The sequence below is a fragment of the Octopus bimaculoides genome, chromosome 8, assembly GCF_001194135.2.
Source record: "Octopus bimaculoides isolate UCB-OBI-ISO-001 chromosome 8, ASM119413v2, whole genome shotgun sequence".
NCBI classification, from domain to species: Eukaryota; Metazoa; Mollusca; class Cephalopoda; order Octopoda; family Octopodidae; genus Octopus; species Octopus bimaculoides.
The window spans coordinates 53,179,007-53,188,542 of record NC_068988.1 but is presented as its reverse complement, the minus strand read 5'-3'; the positions used below and the strand labels follow the sequence as shown (position 1 = coordinate 53,188,542).

Genomic DNA, 9,536 nt, shown 5'->3' with positions numbered 1-9,536 from the left:
ATATATATATATATATATATATATATATATATATATATATATATATATACACATATGCATATGCACATACATGCATACATATGCATAAGTGTATATATGTATATTTATAAGTATATGTGTGTGTGTGTGTGTGTATTGACTGAACTCAAGCATGTACCCACATGCACGTGGGTTTGTTTTGTATGCTTGTTTGTGTACACACACACGCGTATGTGCGCGAGTGCATGTGTGCGAGTGTAAGTGCATGTAATTAGTAGCAGCCATAGTAGTAGTAGTAGTAGTAGTTGTTGAAATGGGAAGGAGAGGGATCTCCCTCCAAAAGAAAGACAAATACATGAATGAACGCACAGTAAGATAGCAGGAGTTAGATGCTGCTGAATGCCTCAAACAGTTTAGCCTGTTTAAAATGTACTGGGCTCATGCAAGTCTGTATTCTGCTCCCTTTTCCAAATATTATCAGATCTGAACTGGTGCATGGAGTGCCATATGTCAGCCGGTATATTGAATGCATGTTGTTCTTAGGGCAGACAATAATACACACATAATGCAGTGTAACCCCTGTACAACCACAGCATACCCTTAAAAAACTCCCCCACCGACGAATAAAAGAAGCTGATACAATATTGATCCTGAGCAAACTAAAGAGTTGAGTTATTGTTCTAAAGTATGAGAAGCAATTCTGATTTACTGGACCGATAAATGTTGGGGAAAGAATGTAGAAGTCTGCCAGAGAGTGTATAGCTTGAGGATATGTCAACAGTGTACATACAACTGCTGCAGTCATGTCAGGACTGTTGGTTGGTGGGACAGCACTGGAAATTTCCCAGGAGTAGTAGCAGTAGACAGTAACATCAATAGAACAATGAAATGCTGAAGTGGACATGACTTAAAACTAGGGGTGGCTGGGCGGGCGGGGAGATGGAGAGAGACAGAGAGAGAGAGAGAGAGAAAGGAGAAGAGGGTGTGGCTGGTTATGAGGCATGTTGCATGCATGTTGCTTCTGAAAAGCATGTTGCATTTTGTTTTGAAATAAATTTATGTGAAAATATTTCCTTCTTGAATTTAAATGTTGTCATCAAAAGATTATATTTTCTGCAAAAAGAATATAATATAATATATATATATATATATATATATATACATATATATATATATATATATATATATATATATATATATATATATATATATATATATATATATATATATATATATACACACACACACACACACACACACATGCACTCGCATACACACACACACATATATATATATGGTTCATTAAATGATGTAGATGATATATATTTCTCTCTCTCTCTCTTTATATATATGTACATGTATATATGTACATATATACATATATAATTTTATGGGATGATAAGATATTTCCATAAATACAAAGCTGAAACTATTTTCCTATAGAAGATGCCACATTATTCCCAGACAGTGTTTTCTGATAAACATTTGTCCCAGAATTAGGAGTGTGAACAAAAACACATAAATATAGTTAGAATTTTTCATTCGTTCATCCAGATCTATGGAGATCATCTGAAAAGATGTAAGGCTTCAGTGAAATTTCCTTTAAAATGAAATAAAAACAAAAACAAACTGCATTAACAAAACAAAGAAACTAATTAAATTAAAATGACTTTTAATGTCATATTGTTATTGTTTTTGTTGTTGCCATTTGGCCCTGTTTCAGTTTTGATTGAATGAAGCTGTGATGCTGTTTAACCTCAGCTCAGTCACGAGCTGGAGCGAGCGGGGCAGGCCCATATATCAAAGGCATTCCAATCTCGAAAATACTGGCCCCTTTTTTTGTTTGTTTATTTGTTTGTTTCTCTCTGTCTTTTGGGGATTCCAGGCTTCCACATCAGCTTGCAGACCAGGGCTTGTTGCTGTTGGTGATAATGTTGTTCATCATATTTATGTTGGTTATTAAGTGGTTGTTGTTGTTGTTGTTAGGCAGTAGAATGGCAAGAATGGTAAAGCACCAGACTCAATGCCTTTACAGTATTAAATTTTAGGCAGCAAGCTGGCAGAAGCATTAGAACACCAGACAAAATGCTTAGCAGCATTTTTCCCCAGCTCTTTATGTTCTATGTTCAAATATTGCCAAGGTTGACCCTGCCTTTCATCTCTTCAAGGCTGATAAAATAAATACCAGTTGAGCACTGGCGGTGAGGTAACTGACTTACTTAAAATTCTTGGCTTTGTGTCAAAATTGGAAACCTTTATGTTGTTGTAGCTATCATCCTTAGTGGAATTATTATTGAAGGTGTCACTAAATGCATTGTCACTGGTTGTTGTGGTTCTTGTTGCTGTTTACTCCCAGGTAGATCTCAGTCAAGCAGACCTGTGCTCAGAGAATTTCACATGTAGTGTATCAAAGACTACAGTGTGTTGTTTTTTGTTAAGTGTGTAGTGTGAATCAAGGGAGCTCTGCTGCTATTTCTAGCAGATTGAGCATCCACATAAACTCTCATATATTGTTTAATTTTATTGGAGGAATCTTTGATTGCAAAAGAGATGAAAATGATATTTCTTACTTCAAGATAATCGTATTTCTTACTAGATTATAGATAATACATGCATTATACCATCGATTAATTATCACATTATACATGAGATAAACTGCCATCTTTTATCTTTTACTTGTTTCAGTCATTAGACTGTGGCCATGCTGGGGCGGTCACTGTCTTGAAGAATCTTTAATCTAATAAACTGACCCTAGTATTTATTTTCTTATTTTTAAACCTAGTACTTATTCTATCAGTCTCTTTTGCCAAACCTCTAAATTATGGGGGTGTAAACACACCAACACCGGTTGTCAAGCAGTGGTGGGGAACAAACATAGACACAAAGGCACACACACACACATAAACACTGGTCTTCTTTCAGTTTCCATCTACCAAATCCACTCACAAGGTTTTGTTTAGCCTGGGGCTATAGTAGAAGACGCTTGTCCAAGATGCCATGCAGTAGGACTGAACCTGGAACCATATGGTTAGGAAGGAAGCTTCTTACAATACAGTAACACCTGTGCCTATGTGAAAAAGTTCTTTTTTTTTTTTTTTAAACCTTTTTTTTTTTCAGAGAAATAAGGAAGACTCTATTTTGCATAATAATCATCAGAATTATCATAACCTGAAGACTTTAATTCTGAGAGCAATGATTGTTGTTTAACCCTAGATCAACCTTAATCAAGCCTGCAATCCAGCCATGACCATTACATCTATTTTCTATGTGCAAACAACCTATGACTACATTATCCAATGTTTTTTCTTTTTTTTTTTTTTGAGATAGTAAGATGTAATATAAGGGTGATTTGGTTGTTATTTCTAGCAATTGGAGCGACCATGTAGAGGCTCTTTTGTTGGCTTCTCAGTCTGGAGAGCAAAAGAAGGGCAGGGGAGAGAGAAGGAGGTAGAGCTTGAAAGGCAGAGAGATAATATGAGAGAGAAAGTGAAAGAGAGAGAGAGAGAGAGAGAGAGAGAGAAAGAGATCAAAAGCAAGAGAAAAGAAAAGAAATATAGAAAGAAAGAAGAGAAAAACAAAGCAAGAAGGAAAGAAAGAAGAAACATAAATAAAGGAAGTATACGTTTGATAATGTAGTTGTAGACACTGCAAGAAAGGTCGGATGGATGCAACGACTAGAATGCATCTGATCATAGGTCTATCCTGAGGCAAAACAACAAAAGTATCAGACAGAAAGTAAAAGAGTAAAAAAAAAAAGGAAAAAAAAACAATGTAAAAAAGAATAAAATAATAAAAAAGAAAGAAAGAAAGAAAGAAAGAAAAAAAAGAAAGAAATAAAGAAAGAAAGAAAAAAAGAAAGAAAGAAAGAAAGAAATATGAATCCTAAGAAACTGCATATTTTCCACCTTGGAAGAGAAACTGTTATAATAGTTAAATGACTAATCATGAGGGGTGGCCATCATATAGGATCATTTGCTACTAAGTGAGGCTATGTTAACGGTATTAAATGCTGAAAAACGTTAGATTGCCAACAGGGTTAAGTAGCATGTTGCCAGGCTATTAGTTAGCTGGGTGACTAACAAACAGTGAATCCACTAAAACTACTAGATCAAACACAAGTCAATTATATCACTATGTTAATATGATCCACCACAGGCAAATTTCATAATATAAGTTGCCAAAATGTAGAGAAACACCTGAATGGGGTGTTCATTAGCCAGTGCCAGAGTAGAGGAATTGATATTTGGGTAACATTATTGGTTATGTAATCCTTGGAATTCAACCAATTTAATAATCTTCAGATTTCTACAAATACAAATATTAGTAATTTGTAGAAGTAAAATGACAGATTAGAAACAGTCGCTTTATCATTATTATATTAATTAGAAGTGTTTAAAGCATGGCATTTAATTAATTCTGTATTTTACTTAGAAGTGGGATGTTGTTAGCACCAGATCTTATGGGGGAGCACCTATGGTAAATTAGTGCCCTATCCACAAGGAGAATCATCTACCAGTCTCTCAGGTAATAATACTAAGCCTGAAGTTAAATCTCAATTCTCTGAAGCAGTAAAGCTAACAGAGGTAGTAAATTTAAAATGTGCTCTTTTTGAAGTCCCTATCAAGAATTGTACCTGCAATTATTGTTTTGCAAGTTATCTCAGAAATAGGGCTAGCATTAGTAACAGATGAGAGGAATCCTTCAATCAGATCCTGAACTATTCAAAATTGTGATTATAATTAGTCAATTGATCAGCGCTTGGAGAAAAACACATGCCCTAACTTCTTGTCATTTTGTCTTCTACTTACCCATTCAGACGTGCACCTCAAGTATCCTCTACCAGTATGTTCTTTCAATTAAGAATATTCTAAATCTATGTGGAGGCGCAATGGCCCAGTGGTTAGGGCAGCGGACTCGCGGTCATAGGATCGTGGTTTCGATTCCCAGACCGGGTTGTGAGTGTTTATTGAGCGAAAAAAACCTAAAGTTCCACAAGGCTCTGGCTGGGGGTGGTGGCAAACCCTGCTGTACTCTTTCACCACAACTTTCTCTCACTCTTACTTCCTGTTTCTGTTGTGCCTGTAATTCAAAGGGTCAGCCTTGTCACACTGTGTCACGCTGAATATCCCCGAGAACTACGTTAAGGGTACACGTGTCTGTGGAGTGCTCAGCCACTTGCACGTTAATGTCACGAGCAGGCTGTTCCATTGATCGGATCAACTGGAACACTCGACACCGTAAGCGACGGAGTGCTAACAACAACAACAACAACATTGTAAATCTATATTGCATATACATATGTAAGTGTGGCTTCATTTGAAGTGCCAGCTTCTGCTACACAAACACATGTTTTTTTGTGAACCCTAGCTAATGAGAGGGTACCATAAGAGCCTGTTCTGAGATAGCTGTCCCTAAATTTCGATATCAATCAATGCTCATATTTTCCAATGTTATTTTTCCTGCTATCCTCGTAAGATTTTTTTTCAGGTCAACAACTGCTCTTCTGCGTAGCAAGCTTACAGATAACATGGCCAGTCCAGTGACCTTGGTTCTTTTGCAGCAGGGTGTGTAGTATTGATAGAAGTTTCACTTACTGGAGTGCTTCTGTGTCTGGAACCTTGTGCTGTCATTTAATGCGGAACAATCTTGAGATTACATGCGGTGTGAAAGTGATTTAGCCATCTGGCATGTTCACTGTAGACAGTCAATGTCTTGCAGGCATAAATAAGCACTGTGAGTGCAACAGCTTGGTGAAAATACTAATACTCCTATGTTCCCAAATATTAGCTTTCCTAGAATTGACCTAATTATTACGACAAACACATCTGAGAGAAGCCAAAGGTAAGTCAATTTCTCTACTGCCTCAACACAGCTGACTTAGACTGATTTTTTTCCTCTTTTTTTGGCGTGGTAAGTAGCTTGCTTACCAACCATATGGTTCGGGGTTCAGTCCTACTGCGTGGCACCATGGGCAAGCATCTTCTACTATAGCCTCGGTCCGACCAAAGCCTTGTGAGTGGATTTGGCAGACGGAAATTGAAAGAAGCCTGTCATGTGTGTGTGTGTGTGTGTGTGTGTGTTTGTGTGTGTGTGTGTGTCTGTGTTTGTCCCCCCACCATTGCTTGATACTGATGCTGGTGTGTTTACGTCCCCGTAACTTAGCGGTTCAGCAAAAAGAGATCGATAGACTAAGTACTAGGCTTACAAAGAATAAGTCCTGGGGTCGATTTCTTCAACTAAAGGCGGTGCTCCAGCATGTCCGCAATCAAATGACTGAAACAAATAAAAGAATAAAAGAACATACTTATGACATGGTGAGCACATTTTAAACCTCAGCACATTTTAAATCTCAGTTTAAAAGAGCACATTTTAAACCTCAGTCTTTTTGGTGCCGATAGTCAAATCAAAGTTATCCCAGGCCATGGAGATTTGTCTTCACTTTGTTGCATATCATTTACAGTGCTAACGCTCACTGTTAACAAAGAGAAAGTCACAAATAGAGTTGATTTGAATTTTAGTGACTCCTACAACCCTTAAGCATCTAAATCAGTCATTCCCAACCTTTTTTTTGATCATGTACCACTTCGAAGTTTCGTACAGCCACCACGTACCACCTGGTTCCAGAAAAACTCAATTCGATCATATATCAATTTAATCACAAGTCGAAAACACAAATGAACTAACAACAAAGAACACAACTCAATCTAATGCGAGGGCTGAATCTGTTTCTTCTCCACCAGCTGATCAATGCAGGGTATAACCTTGCTCACAGCACATATTAAAATCACATATTACACTGAAAGTGCTCACGTACCACCTGGAAAGCCCTCATGTACCACAGGTTGGGAACCACTGATTTAAAATGATGATATCTGGCCCAAATATTCCACCTGTTTTATGTTCAAACCGATCAGATACGGTCTCTCGTGTCTACCCTACAATGCTGTTCTAAAAATAAACAATCACATCATTGAAATCTCAAAGCTATGGAACAACAACATGATTAAGTCAAAACAATGTGAATAAATAAGCATTACGTTTGACAGAGTAATCTGAATGCCAAAGGGCAAAATTTGTGACATCTCTCAACTTTTCTGTAACTTGGGTGGTTATCCCTGATATGATCATGCTGAAGACTGTTGGGGCTACAGCACACTTCTAACTAATGTTATTGCTGACAGGAAGGTTTGCTGATGCTTCATGACCATCAAGGAGACGGACCATCATACTGTTGTGAAACTATCTGATGATGTCGAGACCTTTGTGATTTACAATGTTGAATGCCTTTGTTAGATTAAGAGATGTGATGTTTAGATCCTGGTGTTGCTCATGGTATTTCTCATGCAGTTGTCACACAGAAAATATAATATCTACACTGTTCCATCCCACTTTTAAACTACATGAGTTCTCTGGGAGCAAACTGTTCTCAAACTATTTGATAAGACAGTTCAGTAAGACTTTTGCAAGGATCTTTCCAGTATGGACAGTATGAAGATACTATGATGGTTATCACAGGAGTGTCTGTGTCCCTTGCACTTGTATACAGAGACAATCAAGCCATTTGAGAATTTACATTACTTCTAGGACTAGAACAGTTCTGTGAACTTCTGTTGCAGAATGAATCTTCCAGACTTGTACATTTTTGCTGCTGACTGGCCTTCGTGCGGGTGACACGTAAAAGCACTCACTACACTCTCTGAGTGGTTGGCATTAGGAAGGGCATCCAGCTGTAGAAACTCTGCCAAATCAGATTGGAGCCTGGTGTTGCCATCCGGTTTCACCAGTCCTCAGTCAAATCGTCCAACCCATGCTAGCATGGAAAGCGGACGTTAAACGATGATGATGATGATGATGATGATGATGATGATGATGATGATGATGATGATGATGATAGCCTCTGGTCCAAAAACTCTACCACAGGATAATTGCTAAGTGGCTTTTGCCACATATGTATCAGTGGGATGCCTGTCTAGTTTGGAGTTGGTTTTGACTTGTGGTAGCTGGGAGATTGCAACTTCATACATTGTTGATGGTTAGTTGAGGACTGAATCAAAGTATTCTGCCCAAGATAGCTGATTATCACTGTCCTTCTTCTACGCTCTCACTTTTATCACACTGCTTCTTCCATCATACTTGTACTATTTCTTCTTCCACCCTCTCGTTTATCATTCTCTTTCATTAATCCACTACAACCATGTTGGCCTTGAATAAATGAAATAGTATAAAATAGTGAGAACCATTTAGTCATGGAGAGGACAAGAGAATCTCTCTCTAACACCGGTGCCATAAAATGCACCCAAAACATTCAGTAAAGTTAGTGAATGACTGGAGATAACATAAGGTTGGGAGCACTTATTGGTCATTTTAGTACTGGTACCATGGTAAAATGCACCAGGTGTACTCTGTCAAGTGGTCGGTGCATTCAGCATTCAGATTATTAGATTATCCTGTTAAATGTAATGCTTATTATTCACATTGTTTTGAACTGACCTGACTCTCCATCAGTTACAATGACAAATGTTTCAGTTGATATGATCAACCGAACAGTCTGCTAGTGAAAGTATCATGCAAGCAGCCGAGTACTCCACAGACACCCATATTCTTAACATAGTTTTCAGGGAGATTCAGCATGACACAGAATGTGACAAGGCTGGACTTTTGAATTACAGGTACCACCCATTTTTGCTGGCTAAGTGGACTGGAGTAATGTGAAATAATAAAGTGCCTTGCTCAAGCACACAACACATTGTCAGGAATCGAACTCACAACCTTACAATTGTAAGCCAAACACCTTAACCACTAAGCCACCTGCCTCCACTTTGTTTGAACTAATCATATATTATCTTAAAGCTTCAGAATTTTGGTGATGTGATAGTTTATGTTCAGAATGACACTGTAGGGTAGGTGTGAGGGGCCAGATCTGGCCAGTTTGAAACATAAAACAGGTAGAATACTTTGGCTGGATATGGCCAGTATTGAAAGTGGATATAAATAACAGTGGTGGTGATGATGATGGTAGTGGTGATGATGATGGTGGTGGTGGTGGTGGTGGTGATGAGGGTGGTGGTGATGATGATTATGATGACGATGATGATGATGATGATGAAGATGATGATGGTGATGATGATGATGGTGATGGTGATGATGATACATATATGAATTAATAAAATTCATAAGTGAATGGATTGAAATCAAGTTTTAAATGAAAACTATAAATATTTTAATTAAAACAAGGTAAATAAAACAGGAAATTCATATCAAAACATGTAGTAAATAACACATCAGAAGGTGTGTAGCAAAACAGACAATGGTGAATTTCAAAAGGAAACTTGATAACAAGACATATGGAGGAATATTTTTCCAGTTTCCATACAAACCACATAGCAGAAACAGATAAAGTATACAGAATCATATTTCTCAGAAAGGTCTTCCTTCACAGTAAGAAAAATCCTTCCTAGCCACACAAACACACACAAATATATATACATACATACATACATACATACATATATATATACATATATATATATATATATATATATATATATATATATATA

At 37.3% G+C, this 9,536-nt stretch overlaps 2 protein-coding genes and 1 long non-coding RNA gene across 5 annotated transcripts in view; 1 reads left to right on the top strand and 2 right to left on the bottom strand.

Moving 5' to 3' along the window:
• Nucleotides 1-9,536, bottom strand: part of LOC106874433 (mutS protein homolog 5) — a 251,549-nt gene that overhangs the window by 59,127 nt on the left and 182,886 nt on the right. The window lies entirely within an intron of this gene.
• LOC106874428 (growth arrest and DNA damage-inducible protein GADD45 beta) overlaps nucleotides 1-9,536 on the bottom strand; it is a 371,959-nt gene that overhangs the window by 183,098 nt on the left and 179,325 nt on the right. The window lies entirely within an intron of this gene.
• Nucleotides 5,492-9,536, top strand: part of LOC128248576 (uncharacterized) — a 29,026-nt gene continuing 24,981 nt past the window's right edge. The window contains exon 1 of the long non-coding RNA XR_008264754.1: nucleotides 5,492-5,820. This is a non-coding gene — a long non-coding RNA (uncharacterized LOC128248576). The remainder of the gene's footprint in view (nucleotides 5,821-9,536) is intronic.